This window comes from Hyla sarda, chromosome 3 (assembly GCF_029499605.1).
Source record: "Hyla sarda isolate aHylSar1 chromosome 3, aHylSar1.hap1, whole genome shotgun sequence".
NCBI classification, from domain to species: domain Eukaryota; kingdom Metazoa; phylum Chordata; class Amphibia; order Anura; family Hylidae; genus Hyla; species Hyla sarda.
In genome coordinates this window covers 75,997,660-76,013,083 of record NC_079191.1, presented here as the reverse complement: position 1 = coordinate 76,013,083, position 15,424 = coordinate 75,997,660, and the positions used below count along the sequence as shown (strand labels likewise).

General features: G+C 45.2%; 1 protein-coding gene across 2 annotated transcripts in view; it reads right to left on the bottom strand.

Moving 5' to 3' along the window:
- STAG1 (STAG1 cohesin complex component) overlaps positions 1-15,098 on the bottom strand; it is a 167,947-nt gene extending 152,849 nt beyond the window's left edge. The window contains exon 1 of one of the 2 annotated variants that reach the window (XM_056564373.1): positions 14,882-15,098. The gene's annotated coding sequence lies outside the window, so the exon portion shown is untranslated. Of the gene's footprint in view, positions 1-14,526; positions 14,813-14,881 lie in introns of those variants that run through there. The other variant, XM_056564372.1, reaches the window with a different exon arrangement.
- Between the last annotated feature and the right edge of the window lie 326 nt (positions 15,099-15,424).

Below are 15,424 nucleotides of genomic sequence, written 5' to 3'. Positions count from 1 at the left end.
GAAAACATTTTTTTTTGTTTACCCTGGGAACAAGGGGCCCTCTGTTACTCTAAACAGTGGGGGTCTCAGAGGTATAGCCCACCAATCGGTCATCACCTATGAAAGGTAGAACATGGACACTAACACAGTGGTGGAGTATGGGACCATACACTATGTATTCCTAACCATCACTGGGGCATCAAATGATAGGATTAATGCAAATTAAGTTTTTTTTCCAATACACAAAATGGGCAGGTTTCTAACCAACCACAACTTTACAAATATAATAATCCAGATTAATTCCTAGTGATATACAGTGTAGGTTGACATGTCTGAGTTTTAGTTCAAACATTAATATAAGGGCCAAGTGTGATACTGTAATACACAAAGTCTGCAGCTCCAGAAAGTATGAAGGAAATAAAGCAGAATGAAGACTCTGTATATGTAACCAAGATACCGTTACCTCCCCCCCCCCCCCCCCCCCCGACCTACGATGGCCCCGACATACGATAATTTCAACATGCGATGGCCTTCGGCTGTCCGGGCAAGCTGGGAGTTGTAGTTTTGCAACAGCTGGAGGCACCCTGGTTGGGAAACACTGATCTATGTAGAGGACAGAAGCTTCTTCAGGGTCCTGTACAGAACATGCAATGTCCTAAAAAAAGGAAAATTGAGCCGCCCTCACCTGATGTCTAAAGGGGCAGCTAACCCTGGTACAGGTAGAGTACAGAACATGTAATACATCCCTGTACTGTAGGAGGCGCTACCAGACACCAGTCAGTGCATGCACTTCAGTAATACAGGGGTTTTACCAGTGAAATGTCCATTCTGATTGGTCGGTTCTTCCAGCCATTGACACGTTTCGCAGATTCCATAGCATTGTATGTTGAGTCTGGTTTCAAGTTACAATGGTCCAGAAAAGACCATTGTATGTTGAGGCCATTGTAAGGTGAGGGATCACTGTATTGTGTAATCACCATTAGCCAAAAGGCATAAGATTTTTTTTTTTCCTGCTGCTTTGGCCACTAGGAGTTTGGACCTGTAATATGTTGCAGTCGTAATAGGTCTTATAAAGTGACAGAACAGGCCACAATTACATTACACAACATATCAGGAGTAGAAAAATATTAAAAAAAAAAACTCATCTGATTATTGTTGGCATGACCAGGATCACACACTAGGTTAGGAATAAGAGTGAGACTAATGTCCCCAGACCCAGTAAGGAACCAGCAAACAAGGCCCCATGCCAACTCATCCCTAAAGAACGAGCAAAGTCACTGGAGAACTTGAAATTTATTGTAAAAAATGCCATTTAACAGGTCTGGAGCAAGGAAAGAGCAGGTAGGGAACATTATACATCCGAGAAGATAGTGTATAGTAAAGGAAAATATAAGGCCGACTACTATATATACTATAAGACGTAATTGACTTACAATAAGAATAAGTCTGGCATCTGCCACTGTTTGGAACTTCTCATTTGCATTACTGGATTGACATCCTCTGCAGCTAGTAACATCAGAACTTATCACTAAGACATTGCGGAGATACCTCTGCTGAATAAACCCACATCGAACACGTAACCCAACTGCATCATACAGTTGGAAGCCCCCAAAATACACTGCACAAAAAAATAACGGGAACACAAACACAATGTAACTCCAAGTCAATGACACTTCTGTAAAATCACACTGTCCACTCAGGAAGCAACACTGATTGACAATCAATTTCACATCCTGTTGTGCAAATGGAACAGACAACAGGTGGAAATTACAGGACATTAGCAAGACATCCCCAATAATGGAGTGGTTCTGCAGGTGGTGACCACAGGCCACATCTCAGTTCCTATGCTTCCTGGCTGATGTTTTGGTCACTTGAATGCTGGCGGTGCTTTCACTCTAGTGGTAGCATGAGATGGAGTCTAAAACCCACACAAGTGGCTCAACTAGTGCAGCTCATCCAGGTTTGCTGTATCTGTCAGCGTAGTGTCCTGAGCATGGAGGCGCTACCAGGAGGCATGGAGGAGGCCATAGAAGGGCAACAACCAAGCAGCAGGACTGCTACCTCTGCCTTTGTGCAAGGAAGAGCAGGAGGAGCACTACCAGAGCCCTACAAAATGACCTACAGCAGGCCACAAATGTCCTTGTGTCCACTCAAACTAATGCTGGGCGGTATGACCAAAAATGTGTATCACAGTATTTTTCAAACTCATGGTGGTTCCACTGTATTTGACGGTAATTTTTTTCCCACTCATTTCCCCCTTAAACCCTATGCTTGATGCTATGGACTGGCCCGCCCGTTCCCCAGACCTGAATCCGATTGAGTACATCTGGGTCATCATGTGTCGCTTCATCCAGCAACACGACATTGCACCACAGACTGTCCAGGAGTTGGCGGAGGCTTTAGTCCAGGTCTGGGAGGACATCCCTCAGGAGACCATCCGCAACCTCATCAAGAGCATGCCCAGGCGTTGTAGGGAGGTCATACGGGCACGTGGAGGCCACACACACTACTGAGCCTCGTTTTGACTTGTTTTAAGGACATTACATCAAAGTTGGATCAGCCTGTAGTGTGGTTTTCCACTTTGGTTTTGAGTGCGACTCCATATCCAGACCTCCATGGGTTAATAAATTTGATTTCCATTGATAATTTGTGTGATTTTGTTGTCAGCACATTCAACTATGTAAAGACTAAAGTATTTCATATGATCAGTTCATTCAGATCTAGGTAGCGCTCTTTTTATTTTTTTGAGCAGTGTACTTTGCTACAGGTATCTGTGAAAAACCAAAATATATAATCAGAATGCTGACATAATATCTGATGATTTCAGCTAGAAGAGTGGTTTCCAACTTTTTTGCCCAAGAACCCCTTTTTTAAGCAGCCCATTTTTTTTATATCGTGCCCTCCATATTAGCCACATGTTTGTAATACAATATAGTAGCTGTTATTTCAAGTTTATACACTTGCCTTCACTCTGTCCTCTCCCCTGCTCCCCGTCTCCCCCTGCTTCTCTCTCCGGGTCCCCTAACTGCACCCACCTTTAATTAAAAATGTTCGTTAACAGCTACATAATAGGGCTTTAAAAAAAAAATTTACAAAAAATGTTTAGGCTACATTGTCTAGCACAATGTACCATGTTTCAGTGTAGGGTGTAGACAAACTGAAAACTGCATGGTGCCAAATTTTTTTTGTGCCCTGACTCCCTGGCATTTGCTCAGTGCCATGCCCTAGTATATGCAAAAAAAAAATAAAAATCTCAATGGAAAATGATTACGCCCATCAAAACTGGTACAGGAAACTAATTTAATTGCTGTGCTTCAGGACTTGTCCATCGTAGTGGCACAGGACTTACACAGTTTAGGATGGCAAAGTGCCACTTAGTAAACGCCACTCATCTCTAAATATGACCCAGTATGGATCTAGGATGTGTCACCCTCATCACTAACATCCATTGCTGCAAAGGACACAGGTGGTGGGCATGGGGTGACTAGATATAGAAAGTGCCCCTCTATGCCACTTCAGAGTGCTCAGGAGTTGGGCATGGGATGCTAAAGTACGTTAACAGTACCCCTTCGCTAAAAATAAGTGTCAAAAAATAGAACCCTTCTCATCTTAGTGCTATGGCGAGTATTGCAAACAAGTCATAGTAAAATGAGCCTGTGGGGCCATTTCAGACACAAAGCCAAGACAGTCACAAAAAAGAAAAATTATTGACAAGAAATGGGGCTTGTATGCAACAGTCCTAACACTGCATCCATTAACTACTGGGAGAACGGGGGCGTTTTAACCCCTATCCACCGATTCCATGCCAGAAGTCTCCATACATAACAATAGAGGTGGGAGAGCCACATGCAAAACCACCGCTCTATTGTTATGTCAATTGTTATGTCCATTGGAGTCTATGGGAGTGACAGAAACAGTTGAGCATTGCTTAAAAGACACAGCAGACTATTAAATACAGTCTTATTTCATCAATACAACCCCAGAAGATCCAGTTGTGGGGGTTACATGACCAGTACAGACAATGAAAAAGCTGCTGCTTCTGTTTATAGCTGAAAATGTTCTGCTTTCATCCAACTCCAGGGGGAAATCTAGTTAGAATTCAAAGACCTGATCTGATCCAGTACAAAGAACTCATGAATATTTCTGAAAATATCCGCAGGGCGAGTTATCATCAGAAGAGCCCTGCGGCTGCATATCAACGTTTCCACATGTATCTTCACAGATAAGTTGGGGCAAATATCAAAATATTAAAAATGACCACTGTCATATGCATTAACTGCCTATTTAGCCTCATCAGTCTTGTTACATGGCTAAAAGCAATAAATTGTGGGGTGCAGAAATATTTAGTTACCAAATGACGTCAGACATAGTCTCCACTGTAGTCAGGTTACATCATCAGCTGCTCAACACAGACTGTTCACTATGTTCCATCCTTCATTTCTATCCTATTACATCAAACAGCCGACTGCAGTAACTGAAGAACCATCTGTGCTAATCCACCACTTTCTGCAGTAATAGCCGACTATTCTAACTCTCTCCAGATAAGACAAGCTGGATTTCAACATACCCCAATCCTTTCTTCTCAAAAGCAAACAAAAAAAAAATGCCAGATGTTAAAGGTGCCTGTACATCTTCAGCCAACAGCTATACCTCCAGTTAACCCCATACACAAACAGTATATGTGTTCTGCATCAAGAGAGGGGAGGTAAGCCACTGCCAGACAGCTCTATTCATGGTTCATCAACTAAAATCCAAGTTGCCCAGCCTCATATGTGTGGTCTCAAACTGTGGCCCTCCAGATGTTGCAAAACTTCAACTCCCAGCAAGTCCGGAAATCCGTTGGGAGTTGAAGTTTTGAATCATCTGTAGGGCCACAGTTTGAGACCACTGGATTCGATTGTCAGCTGATCCCCACCCCCCACAAAAAAAAATATATATATATATATACACAGTAGATGACTTTTCACTAAGGTAGGGAGGGGATCCTCTACTTTTTGAGAACACATGCATGTTTGGTCAAAAGGATTGTGCATAAGTATTTAGGGGAGGGGAGAAATAATTGTTGGCTAAACAAGTGTATAGTGGACAATGCCCGAAGGTGTACAGGAGAAAGCATTCTCACAGCAGGAGGAGGGTGCACAGGGATCACAAAAGGCAAGAGGCAATGTCAGGGAATGAACACCAGGCTTAAGAAACTTCTAAGGAGCCAAGTCAGGACACCATTAGACCTTTTAAGCACCAACGTATTCATTTGTAAATCAGGTTTAAGCGCTCCAGGGCATTCCCCAGCATGGCAAGAGCCCAGGATAGCCAGCCTATTTTATTCATCACCTCTATGGCCACTTGCATATGCCTATCCCCTCCCCCTTTAATTGACAGCAGGTATGGAGGTGGTGAATAAGAGGAGATGACTGGCTAATGCTGCTTATGATTTTTTTTACTTATGAACAAAAAGACAAATCAGAAAAAATGATTATAGATTTACCCATGTATAGCTATAACAGGGGTATACAGAAGCTGATAAGTACTGGAAGGATTAGGACTTTTATTTAAATTGATGCATTTTGCAAATCTGTTTAATGTTCTGTCTCCAGTTGATTGGAAAGAAAAAAATCCACAGAGTACCCCTTTAAAGGGAACCAATCATCAGATTTTACCCTATACAGTGATTCCTCAACATACAATGGTAATTGGTTCTAAAGGAACCATCATTACATGAATTTAGCGTATGTCGAGGGATCCGTGCAATAATAATATACAAGATTATACTCACTTGTCCCTGCCGCTCCGGGCAGTCACCGCTGACCTGGATCGTCACTCTCCACTGCCGCCATCATGTCGCTGCGCACGCCGCTCCTATTGGATGACAGGACGGCGTGCGTGGTGACGACGGAGGAGAGCGACGGTCATGCAGCAGAGCATGAAGAAGACGGTCCGGAGCAGAAGGAACAGATGAGTGACACTCACCGGAGCACACAGGGCACATTAAACGGCTATCCGGTGGCAGCTGAAGCAGTCTGCGCTGCCATTTTTGTGATGGCCCTGACATACAAAAGCATCGTATGTTGATGCTGCCTGCAACATGTGATGGCCTCTGAGAAGCCATTGTAAGTTGGAATTATCGTCTGTCACTGTATAACGCTTGGCAAAGCGTTATATAGGGTTAAATCTTTATCCTCACCATCCCCGGGGGACGCTCCTGCCCCCAGGGATGGTGAAGTTATAAACTAGTCCCTGCTGGCCCCTGCAAGTAGTCTTATGGGTGGGGAGCTCCTCTCCCGTAGTCCGTCACTCCGGCCGGCAGCGACGCCCCCTCGGCTTGATTGACGGGCCGAGTCATCGCCCTGCTCAGACGGACAGACGGAGCAGAGCCATGACGCTGCCCATTAATCAAGCCGAGGGGCGTCGCTGCCGGCCGAAGTAACGGGACCTGGTAAGAGGAGCTCCCCGCCCAGGGGACTACATGTGGGGCCTGCAGGGACTAGTTAATTAGTTCATATCTTCACCATCCCAGGGGGCTGGAACTTACCCCGGGGATGGTGAGGATTTTACCCTATATAATGTTTTGCCAAGCGTTATATAGGGTAAAATCTGATGATGGTTCCCTTTAAGTCACCATCAATGTTATGGATGAGGCTATTCTGACACTCCTTTTTTAGCTTCATTTTAAAGGGGTATTCTGGGCAAAAACATTTTATCCTCTATCCAAAGGATAGGAGGATAAGATGTCTGATCACGGTGGGCCTGCCGCTGGGACCCCCTGCCATCTCCCTGCAGCACCCGCATTCTATGCAGCAGCTGTGTCTCCAGTCCCGTGATTTGTGATTTAACTTCTCACATTTAGATTTGAGCTACAACATTTAAGCGATAATAGTAATAAAGATTATACAGAGAAATTCACAGATTATTGCAAATCCAGGTAATATTTTTTTTCAACATTTCCCAGGACAATGGGTGAGCATCAAAGGAACAATGTCCCAAAGAGGAACAACAGAGAACACATCATTACCCATATGGCTCCGAGGAGCGGAGAAGCAGGTAACACCACATCAGACACACACCCGTCAGGATTCATCGCCCCGGGGCTGACTTTATGCAGCGTCTGACCTGATGAGGCGGCAGCGGGAAAAGTAGTTGTCAAACCAGAAATGGAACATGTAAATCTGTTCACACAAAGCACTCTTTTCTCTTGCCATTTTGCACCAACGGTCTAGCCACAGGCTTTTTAGAATAAAAAATAAATAAAAATAAAAAACATAATCCTACACATGAAAATTCAATAATAAAATAAAGAAAGCAATAGTTAAACATACATACTAAGCTGCTTTCTTTCACATTTGATGATTTTGTTGGGTAAAATTTTCAAAAGCCAAAATACAGCTTGTGCTAAATCCATAAAATTGCTCTGTTTTTTAACAAGTCAAAAAATACTGCAGAAGAACTGTGTGAAGGACGCCTTATTTTTTGGGCCGCATTAAGAAAAAAAAAATTATATTTAAAGCAGAAAACTTCAGGCATTTTACCTCTTTTTTGTCTTACTACAGTAATACAGCAGTTTTCTTGGGGACAAACCCCCCCCCCCCCCACAAAATTGTATTAAAAAATTGACTGTGCTTGATTAGGAATAAGAAGGGAAAAAAAAAGACCTAAAATACTGTGTGACCATAGTCTTACAGTGCACACACAAGGCCTCACTTCTACAGACTTGCCAACCTAGAAGGTCACAGGGACACAGCCTTCCACCCAAAACAATCCACCATGCAGGCTTAAAACAGTACCCAACTTTTTGGAATACTTCTAATCTCATTAGAAATTCGTCATTACAATCTTGCAGCTGCCATATACAAAACAGAAACAAGCTCAAGTGTTGGCTCAGGGTTTACCATTAAATGACACCACTGGTAACTAGTAACACCAACCTTAAAACCTAGCGCATAAATCCCAGTCCCCTGCAGAGACATGCCAAGAGGCCACTGAATGGGGCACAATGCAGGATGCTTGTTCTCAGGTCTGCAAATATCCAAATGACTAATCTGGACATAAACGGGCTCCAAGCTCAATCCCAACAATCCAAAACTACAGTATGGTCTACACACAGACATACCAATTGAATCAATGTTCATGGGTGGCAACTAGATGCGTTATTGTCCACATACAGCCGTACTCTCTTCCTCATATGTTCCCAAGCTTTAAAAGGGGTATTCCAGGAATTTTTTTTATTTGACTGTGCTACAGGGGTTGTAAAGTTAGTGTAGTTCATAATATAGGGTCTGTACCTGTGTGTGATGGTTTTCTCACAAATCTTCTGCGATTTTCACCAGCATACAAAATGACTCTTGTCTCGGATTTTTCCCAGCTTGCAATGCAGCCGAGACGTGACTCACTAGTCAGCTGATGACAGGGAGCCTTTCTGCTTCAATGGGTGGAGGGTTTAATCTGCAACTAATGCAACAGCTGTAGGTACCCTGATTGAAAACCACAGGTCTTTTGTTTCAATGGGTGGGGTGGCTGATGTGTGGGGTGGTAGGAAAATGGAATTGTGGGATTTGTAGGCAAAAAAAACATAAATCAAACAGGAAATACAAGTTCACAAAAAGCTAGCCACAGTGTTATGGTAATCTCACAACATAGCCATTTAACCCCAAGACAAGTGCAGATCCTTCCTAAGCATGTCCATTACTGCCTGCCAGGTACATACTAATATCACCTTATGGTGGATAACCCCTTTAAGGACACCAGTCAATGATTAAACTAAAGTAGCCCCTCAAAAACAGCTGGAAAAGGCAAAAAAATTCCTAAGTCCAAAATAGCGTATTTTTGGTCACTTTTTATTACATAAAAAAATTAATAGAAAGTGATCAAAAGGTCCAGTCAAAACAAAAAAGGTACCGATAACTTCAGATCACTTCGCAAAAAATGAGCCTTCATACCGCCCTGTACTTGGAAAAGTAAAAAAGTTATAGGGGTCAGAAGGGGACAATTTTAAATGTTTAAATTTTCCTGCATGTAGTTATAATTTTTTCCAGAACGACAAAATCAAACCTACATAAGTAGGGTATCATTTAAATTGTATGGACCTACAGAATAAAGAGAAGGTGTGCTTTTTACAAAAAAATTTACTTTCAGCCTATCACCGGTGATAGGCTGAAGCGCCGTGTGACACACTGGGCTAAGGGAAGTAGTAAGTAGACAGCCCGGCCAACCGATCAGCTGTTGCAGAGCTCCGGGATCGTAGGAAGGTAAGTGAAAGTATGTTCTCTTTTTTTGCAGCCCGGGCAGGATGGAATAGAAAAAGTCTGCACCGGACATCTGCTTTAAAGTGGTACACCGCTGCTATGACTTTATCAATACATTTGCCCATTGTGTAAAGTTGTTTAACTCTCTAATATGCTTGCTGTGTCAATAATGCATATTATTTCCGTTATACTTACTGTTCCCATGTGCAGGAAGTCGTTTTTTGGTGCTTTGTGACTGCTGACAACGTTTGCGGCCATGTTGCTGTCAGCCCACCCTGACGTCCGCATTTCCCTCCTCCCGTGTCCGTAGTCAAGCCGGCCCACTTCTTGAATATTCATTCTTTGAAATTGTGTGGGAATGGCGTTTTTCACTTTCTTTGCCGCCCCTTGTGAGAGCGTCCTAGCCTGGTCCAATCATCCTTTGCGCCAGGCGCAAGCGTCATGTATATTTTGAGAGTCATCTTCGGTGCGTAGTGCGCATGTCTGGTCATTTTGTGAATCGCGTTCTCGCGTTTGTGAATGCTTACAGCATAGTGCTAACGTTGGCTACATCAGTAGCGTAGCCCTGCGCATGTGCAGTAGTCCTTACAGATAAGGGCTTACGTTAGTAGCGTAGCCCTGAGCTGTAATGACAACTGCGCATGCGCAAGGCTACGCTAGGAACGTAAGCCCTGAACTGAAAGGAGAACTGCGCATGCGCATGGCTACGCTTCTAACGTATGCTATGTTAGCACTACGCTGGCAGCGTAGGGATGCGCAGGCGCACATTTCTCTACCGAACGATGGAACATAATGGGCGTGGGAAAAAAACAAGGGGCGGAAGCTAGGACGCCTATGGGCGGAAATAAAAAAAAGGGGCATGCACATAGGCGTGAACAAAAAAGGATGGGCGGAATAACAAGGAAAAATAGGTGGCACCCAAGCGCATAATCAGGCCGCAAAGTATTAGGGGAATGGTAGTTTTCATGGACCAAACAGGAAATAAGCAACAACGTGAGCCAGACAGAACGCCAACTCAGGGAACGACAACGCCAATGGATAAGGCGCATACAGTACAGGGGTGTTATGTGAAGTCATCAAGTAAGAGGTAAAAAGTTGGCAAAATAAGCACTAGGCAGCGGAGTACCCCTTTAAGCTGCACAAAGGCTCAAATTACCACTGATCTGGTATAGGTCTGCACATAAAGAAACCTATGGGTAGTCTTAGATTTCTGCCACATTGTTTAATAATTGCAGTGTTTGCGGCATACTGGTTCATACTGAATACCGGTGTGTTTTTTCTGTACAATATGAGTTTTTCCCTATACCACAATCCCCCCCCCCCCCCGAATGAATGAACAATAATCATGTTACCCGCAAGTTGTGAGCCGCGGGTGCAGGACTTCTGATCGGAGTACAGAAGCTGTCAACTCCTCCTGCAAGCCCAGAAAGCCAGTGGGCTGCGGCAGAGCACCGCAGCCCACTGGCTTTCAGTGCTTGCAGGGGGAGGAGACAGCTTCCGTTCTCTGTCCTGCACCCGCGGCTCACAATTCATTCATTTCCAGCGCACTGTGACTGATAATTTATTCGAGAGGGGGTTAGGGGGAGATGAGTGAAAAAAATTAATAAAATTAAAATAAAGTTTGAAAAATACTGTGATACACATTGATTGTCATACCGCTCAGCACTACTCTCTGCTGACACCTCAGTCCATTTTAGGAAGTGTCCAGGGCAGGATAGGATTGCTATGGGGATTTTCTCCTACTCTGGATAGCTCCTAAAATGGACAGAGGTGTCAGCAGAGAGCACTGTGGTCAGGCAGAAAGTAAATTCAAAAAGAAAAGAACCTGTGGATCATACAACAGCTGATAAGTACTGAAAGGATTAAGATTTTTTAATATAAATAATTTACAAATCTGTTTAACTTTCTGTCACCAATTGATTTAAAAACAACATTTTCCAGTGGAGTACCCCTTTAAAATCCAACAGAGGTACACGTGACCCTGGCCTCATAGACTTGCCAGACTTTCAAAGGATGAGAAATTGTAACATATTGAGAGCCACCACTGTTTCCACTTTTGAACGGATTGAATTACATGGTCTTAGTTGGGCTTGGGCCTTGCATCTATGTTCACACTATGAGTCTAGAGACCCAGAGATAAACCATCAGTGATCTTAGGAAGCCTTTACACAAACTGAGTGAATCCTCATAGGAATGTTCGTGCCAATAACCAACTCATGTAACAGGCCAGTGACCAGCTCATGACCCACAAACCACTTGTTCTATTAGATCGCCAATGGTATTGGGCATGGGTCTGCCCATCTGAAAGGACGGGTGAGGGGAACCTGCCATTGCTTTCATGCTGCCTGAACCACAGCTCATCGGGGTGGTTCATGGAGACTTCTCCCCAACCAACCAGCATTGACCAACAGATTTCTTCCAACTTAACCAACAGATTTCTCCCAATACCTAAAGAGAAACCACTTGGGACCACCCCAATGACTTGTGATTCAGGCAGCATGAAAGCCATGAGGTTACTAGGCCTGTAGTTGGGACAGAACTTGTATCTGTATTATACCCACGTGAATGAAGCTGATCTGTGGCATGTATTCCATTCCTTCTGTACACAGTGACACACGTTAACAAAGCCATTGTGTCAACCTGCCTAAGGGCTGTATTACATATCCAACGCCTACTAGATACAAGCACAGATGTCCTAGATCAGCACTTAGTGGGGGAAATTTATCAAAACCTGTAGAAAGGAAAAGTTGCCTATAGCAACCAATCAGATCGCTTCTTTTGTCTTGCAGTTGTTAAAAATGAAAGAAGCGATCTGATTGGTTGCTATGGGCAACTGCACAACTTTTTCTCTGGACAGGTTTTGATAAATCTCCCCCAGTAAGTCTATTACATATCAGGTGGCAGCCAGGGCCACACAATAGATCACCAGATCACCGTTCATGTGGCCCTAAATCTAAGTTCACATCTAAGTCTGGGCTACATCGTAGATTCCATATAAACAACCAATAAACAGACAAGACAGATCCCATTAGGGTAGGGTCACATGTACTGTATTTTGTTGTGTATTTTTCAAACCACTGAAGTCAATGGGTAGCAAACTGCGCAGTTGATTTTGCTTCTCATTGAATTAAAAAAGGCAGAAAAATATGACCCGTGTGACCCTACCCTTAAAAGGAGTTGTCCGGTGCCGACTATTCTTATTACAACCTGCCCGGGCTGCAAAAAAAGAGAGAACATCCTTTCACTTACCTTCCTACGTTCCCCCGGAGCTCCACAACAGCTGATCGGTCTGGCTCTCTACTACCTACTTCCCTTAGCCCAGAACGTCACACGGTGCTTCAGCCTATCACAGGATGCAGCGATGTCCTACCTCGGACAGTGATAGGCTGAAGCGCCATGTGACGTACCGGGCTAAGGGAAGTAGGTAGTAGGGAGCCCGACCGACCGATCAGCTGTTGCGGAGCTCCGGAGGAACGTAGGAAGTTAAATGAAAGTTTTTTATCCTCTTTTTTTGCAGCCCGGGCAGGATGGAATAGGAATAGTCCATACTGGACATCTCCTTTAAAGTCAACGGGATCTGTCATCCCTTGTGCAACGGACTGTCTGGCTCAGTTTTCAAGCCTTGAGCACAATCTGCTAAGGCCTAAGGGTATGTTCACAATACGAAATCTCCAGGCAAAATTCTGCTGCGTGAATCCAACAGTGCTGTCAATTGGTTCTCGGTTGACCCATTCACATTACGAAACTCAGAACTTTAGGGCCAGCCAAAAAAAGTCACACGTTGGATCTTTTACTGGAATTCCTGACTGCGCAGGTCCGGGTGGTCTTGGCACCGATGGATTTTGGCGGCCACAGAAGGAATTTTTACCCGGAACATCTCGTAGTGTAAACATACCCAGTCAATCGCGGGCTGCACATCACAGGGCGACGTGCGGCTGACGATCGAGGATTTCCAAACCTGTCAAAACCTTGCGATCAGCTGGCTAACAAGCATGCGGCGAATAATCACCCTGTGCAATAGGGTCCTAATAGTGATAAAGAAACAATCCTAATGGTTATACCCAGCATACCTGCTTAAAAAATAAAAATAAAAATAAAAAAGGGAGGGGGGGGGGGGTCGGGTCCATGGACTATTGCCTTAAAGTGTACCTGTCGCCAACAAAAAACTTTTAATATAATGTAGATAATACCATTATATGTATATTTGTGATATACATGGATTAAAAAATGTGTGAAATAATGCTGTCCCTGCAGCTATTGCCTGTGAGGAGTCCAAATACAGGAAGTGAGGGCAGGACATGCAGGGATCGGTGCAGGCTCCTGACTTGTCAATCATCCTGCTGTGTGAGCCGGGGGTGCGTCACAGAGACTCACTGCACAGAGCCCTGCTTGTCCACCTCACTTCCTGTATTTGGACTCCTCATAGAGACACACAGGCAATAGCTGTAGGGACAAAAATTTACAGATTACAAATATACATCTAATGGCATTATCTACGTTATATCAAAAGTTTTTGTTGACGACAGGTCCACTTTAAATTCTAAAAATAAGCGGCCAATGCCATAGAAAAAAGATCAAGCTTTGAAGTACAAGAATACTAGGACTGGGGGGTGGGGGACTTTCTCCAAAATGTGGAACTCTGGATGTTACAAAACTACAACTCCCACCATGCTGGGAGTTGCAGTTTAGCAACATTGGGAGGTCCAAAGACTGGTCCAAGTCACTACTGTCCCAACCGGCGGCGGCTCTCCAGCTGTTGCGAAACTACAACTCCCAGCATGCCTCCCAGTTGTAGCCTTCGGCTGTCAGGGCATGCTGGGAGTTGTAGTTTCGCAACAGCAGTGCGTGCAGTCACTATGGGGCACAAATATAAGCAGTCCCATACAAGCCGGCACCAGACACTATGGATCAGACGTGGGAACCATGTGACACCAGACACAACTTTATAACAATACATTGTCCCCTTCCTGGATGACAGCTGATTACTCACAAACACAATGTAATGACAATGATAACACAAAGTATCCCATCACACACTTGCCCGGACTTTGCAGGGGCTGCAGCACTTGTCAGTGGGCCGCAGAGCTGACACTCTAATAGTGATCACCCAGGTGCATTGTACGGCTGGGCCACAGAGCTAGCAGTCTAATGAGTGATCAGACAGCACGGACACACAATGATAATAACCTCCCCCCACCGGTGTATGGGCACAGGGAGGGGGGCAGTATGACCGGGTGGCGGGAAGCCCCAGTCGCCTCCCCGTCCCCCAGTTCCCGCGCTCCGGCCTCCTTCATCTCTGCCCCCGCCTCACCTCCTCTGGACATGCCGGGTCTTCTTCCTCCAGTCGTCCCGGTTCCTCCCGCCCGGGCCGGGGGGGGAGGGGGGTCAGAGGTACGGTGCCCGGTACACCTAGTCCTCGGGTGAGGGGCACAAAGGATCCGGCGGGAGGGGGGTTAATACCCCAGCAGCCCAGGCCCCGGCCTGACGGAGAGCGCCACCACAGATAGTCCTATGGATAACAGTATATTGCCCGGTATAACGGGGGGTCCGGGGGGTGGGGGGGGTTCGGGTAAATATAAAATAATAATAATAATAGGAATAACCCCCGGGCCGCGCCTGGCAGGGAGCAGCAATCCTAAGCCGCCATCTGGCGGTATCTCGCTCACCGGAATGGCGCCGTCGCTTGTCCGGGGAACGGGCGCCCTCTGGCGGAGACAGACCGGGAGAGTGCCGGGGGGCGGGGTCGATTTGATCACCATGGAAACGGGCGGGAGAGAGGGAGGCGTCACCTACACTGTCACCACGGACCTGAGGCGGGGGGCGGTGTCAGGGAATCACCATGGTTACAGGGCAGGGCCGTATCTCCATGGAAACTGACCAGCGGAGATACTTCTGGAAGCATTATTAGCCCACGCATCCCTTTTTTTTAAGAGTAATACCAAGAACGTGTTAATCTCTTACAACTGCGCATGCTCAATATGTTTTTTTATTTTTTATTTTTTTTATTTTTTTTTACTTCTTGCGCATGCGGAGTGAAGCAGCTGTGGGGAGTACGCTAGAGAAGTAGCACGCATGCGTGAATTCCCCCCCCCCCTCCTCTCCCCCCGCGGGAGGTCATGCCGTTGTCATGGTGACAGAAACGTCAAGGACGATAGTGAAAAAGAAAGAATGTGGGCTGCGCAGTGCTGCCATCTACTGAAGCGATGGCT